The sequence below is a fragment of the Grampus griseus genome (assembly GCF_964374135.1).
Source record: "Grampus griseus genome assembly, chromosome: 17".
NCBI classification, from domain to species: Eukaryota; Metazoa; Chordata; class Mammalia; order Artiodactyla; family Delphinidae; genus Grampus; species Grampus griseus.
The window spans coordinates 24,877-28,750 of record NC_139011.1 but is presented as its reverse complement, the minus strand read 5'-3'; the positions used below and the strand labels follow the sequence as shown (position 1 = coordinate 28,750).

The following is a 3,874-nucleotide window of genomic DNA, read 5'->3' as shown; positions in this document are numbered from 1 at the left end:
GGGCAAGTGGAGGGAATGGCCCACATGCACATCATTCACGGACCCTCTGGACTGGAGGGACTCGTGAGAGCCGGAGCCCAGAAATCCGGGGATGGATAAGACACAGCGTCCCCTCCAATTCCCGTAAGCACCCCTTGCTCCATCCTGCGCCCAAATACCTCAGCTAGGCGCTCTCCCCACTCTTTACACTCCAAACTCAGCCAGGACAGACCTCTGCAGCCGCCGCTCCCCACCCTGAAGGTGAAGCTCAGAGGTCCTGTCCCCCTTTCCTCGGAGGGACTCTTTTTGGTGACCACAAAAGGATTCGCTCGCTCAGGACAAAGCTGGTAGAGGACAGCGGGATGGCTGCGCCGGGCGTGCCGCGCTTCCTCCTGACCTTCGACTTTGACGAGACTATCGTGGACGAAAACAGCGACGAGTCTGTCGTGCGCGGGCCGCGGCGGGCCAGCGGCTGCCTGAGAGCCTGCGTGCCACCTAGCGCGAGGGCTTCTACAACGAGTACATGCAGCGCGTCTTCCAGTACCTGGGCGAGTAGGGCGTGCGGCCGCGGGACCTGCGCGCCATCTACGAGGCCATCCCCCTGTCGCCCGGCATGGGCGAGCTGCTGCAGTTTGTGGCCAAGCCGGGCGCCTGCTTTGAGGTTATTCTCATCTCAGACGCCAACACCTTTGGCGTGGAGAGTGCGCTGCGCGCCGCCGGCCACCACGGCCTGTTCCGGCGCATCTTCAGCAACCCGTCGGGACGCGACCCTTGGGGGCTGCTGGCGCTGCGGCCCTTCCACGCGCACAGCTGCGCTCGCTACCCCGCCAACATGTGCAAGCACAAGGTGCTCAGCGACTACCTGCGCGAGCGGGCCCACGACGGCGTGCACTTCGAGCGCCTTTTCTACGTGAGCGGCGGCGCCAACGACTTCTGCCCCATGGGGCTGCTGGCAGGCAGCGACGTGGCCTTCCTGCGCCACCGCTACGCATGCACCGCCTTACGCAGGAGGCGCAGAAGGCCGAGTCCAGCTCCTTCCGCGCCAGGGTGGTGCCCTGGGAAACCTCCACCGAAGTGTGCCTACACCTGCAACAGGTGCTGAGGACGTGGCCTGCAGAGGGCACCCGGGCGGGGGGGGGGCGGTGGGGGTCGGGAAAGAGAAAGCTAGTTTTATTACTCCCTCTCCCTTTCGTTTTTGTATATCCCTCCGGGATTTCCTGGAATCCCAGGGTGGTCCATTTGGGGACTGGAGGAGGGAGCTGGGAGCTGTCCCCATCTGTGCAGTTAACCCAGCTCGGCTGCCTCCCCCAGTTCCACTGCAAGCGAATTCCGGGGTCTGGCCGCACCAGGGTGGCGCGCATATCTGAGCAGGCAGCAGTGTTTCCAAAAACCTTGTCCTCCCAGCTGGGAGGACGGGGTTCCCTGTCAGGGTAGAGAAGGAACATGTCCCGCCGCGTCGCGGGTAACTGTTGCCTTGGGATGCATGGCCTCCCTCCTCCAGTCTTCTGTCCAGGGGACCCAGGCCCCGAAATGCCCCCCCGCGACCTCCCCCGCACCGGACTCCCTGCGGAGAGAGGTGGCGCTCCCTGCCGACGGTCCCAGGCCTAGACCTCGCTTTACCTACTGTGACCCTACACTACAGTCCTTGCCTCCCTCCCCGCCCCCACCCTGTCGCATCCCCACAGGAAGAAAAGCTGGAGGGAACGGTCCCCTCCTGCTGGTGGAAAGAGGTAGCACACTGTCCCGGGGCTCGGGTCTGGCCAGCCAGGGACCTCACAGAGCCCGACGGTGTCTCCTCGCACCCCAGCCTCGTCTGTGCAGCAAGAAACCAGGGACTTAACCAAAGTCGCCCCACTGACGGGGCCCTCTGAGTCCCCCTCCTCCCGTATGGAACAGAAAGCCATGATGCTCTAAAGCAGAGCCAGTGGAAACCCAAGGCCCACCTCCCTCTTTTGGTGTTTCAGAGCTGTAAAGGAGGTGAAGGGGCAGAGGTGAGCGAGATCTCTCACGCTGCAGTCTGAGGGACGAGGGCGAGGTGATCTCTGCTCTCAGAGAGCCCCACTTAAGTGAGGGAGCTGGTCCCCACTCTTGGAGGAGTGCCCAGCTTGGGGAACCAAGCCTGAATACACAACAAAGCAGGCAGCAGGCAGAAGAGCAGGGTGCAGCCCACCTCCGCAGAGGGGCACAGGGGTCTAGTGTGGAGGCTCCGTGAGCACCGAGGAGATGGGAGAGCGGAGGGGCACAGGGGTCTAGTGTGGAGGCTCCGTGAGCACCGAGGACATGGGAGATTCTGCTGCTTAGGGCAGGCAGAGGAGGCTCAATTAGCGGGAGCCGTGCAAGTGGGCTGCCTTTCAGTCCCTCGGCCGCTAGCCCTGCAGGACAACCATCAGGAGGTCGTCAGGATTGTATTCAAAGTCGGCACTTGCAGCTGGAGACCCTGTCTTCATGGCGTAAGGGTCCCCTGTGGATAAGGGCACCAAACTCCCTGGCTTCCAGTTCTTTCCTGTCTCCAGCAGGCCTCTGGGTGCCTCCTCTGTCTTTACCAGGACCCCTTCCCACTGCACTGGGGGGAAGGAACAGACACAGCTCACAGCCCAGGAGGCGTGCAGGACTGGTCCAGTCTTGACTGGAGCAGGCTTTGGAGTGGGACTCAAGAGGCTCACTGAAGGCGGTGCCTGGGTCAGCATCCCAGAGATCCCAGGCGTCAGCAGCTGGCCTGCACATAGTTCCCGGGGAGGAATCCAGACCCCTCTGAGCCGATGCCCTCACACCAGCCATCGGAGTAGCGGTGGGTGATGCAGATAATGGTGCCCTCAGAGAAGGAGAGTTCGTCGTCCTTCTGGCGCGTGTATGGGTTCAGTGTCACCACTGCAGGGCGGGAGGAGAGGGGTGCCATGAGATGTGCCTCCTGCCCCGCCACAGGGATGCTTGTGCCCACGTACTGGACTCTAGGGGGCAATGTGGGGAGTGGGGCAGGAGATGCCTTCTCCAGAGCCCCAGGACTCCTCCCCAGCTGAGCTAATATTCAGTATCAGGCCAGCTGCTTCCCTCCTCTGGGGGTGCGGTGGGGTGGAATAAAAGGCTCCACAAGTGTGACACAGGCCATCCCCTCCACTCCAAGAAACTTCAGTGTCTGAGACCAGGGCCCCAGGATCTACCCATGTTTTGTAATCTGCTTTCAGCCCCCGTTCACCCTGGTCCTCCCACAATGTCTCTAGCAGGTGCTGGAGGTATTGCTCAGTAGGTGCTCTAGTAGGTGCTCAGTAAATACAGTAACATTGAACAGTGTAGACTTGGCCGAGTGAGCCTTGGGCAAGTCACTTAGTTTACCCTCTCAGGCTCAGCTTCGTCTGTTAAATGGGAGTGTGAAGATCCTAGGAGGTTAAGTAAAAGCGAGAAAATGGATGAGAAGCTTTGACTCTGGGGTCTGGTATAAAGCAGGGGCTAAATTATGTTACCCCCCCCCCCCACATAACATAACATTTGCCATTTAAATCATTTTGAGCATACAGTCCATGGCATTAACTACATTCACGTTGTTGTACAAATATTCTCAGCATCCTCCTCCAGAACTCATTCATTTTCCCTGTGGGAAATTCTGTATCAGTTTCTCTAAATTTTTGCCAACATCTGTTATTTTTAGCTTTCTTGATTGTAGGCCTTCTAGTGTGTGGAGGGGTGTATGGCGCTGTGGTGTTAACTTGCATTTCATCACGGCTCATGATGATTAACGTCTCTTCATGTGCTTGTTGACCATTTGTATGTCTTATTTGGAGAAGGGTCTTTTCAAGTCCTTTTTCCATTTAAAACATTGGGTTGTTTGCCGAGTCCCGCCAAGCGCTCCTCCTGGCGGTTTTGGTGTCGGTGAGTCCGGCCTGGAGCGGTCTTCCGCGCC

The 3,874-nt window shown here is 59.4% G+C and overlaps 1 pseudogene across 1 annotated transcript; it reads left to right on the top strand.

Moving 5' to 3' along the window:
• Window positions 1–341: 341 nt before the first annotated feature.
• Window positions 342–2,000, top strand: LOC309835685 (phosphoethanolamine/phosphocholine phosphatase-like; annotated as a pseudogene). Its single transcript has 2 exons — window positions 342–1,074; window positions 1,944–2,000. The product of its transcript is annotated as a phosphoethanolamine/phosphocholine phosphatase-like (transcript).
• Window positions 2,001–3,874: the final 1,874 nt, after the last annotated feature.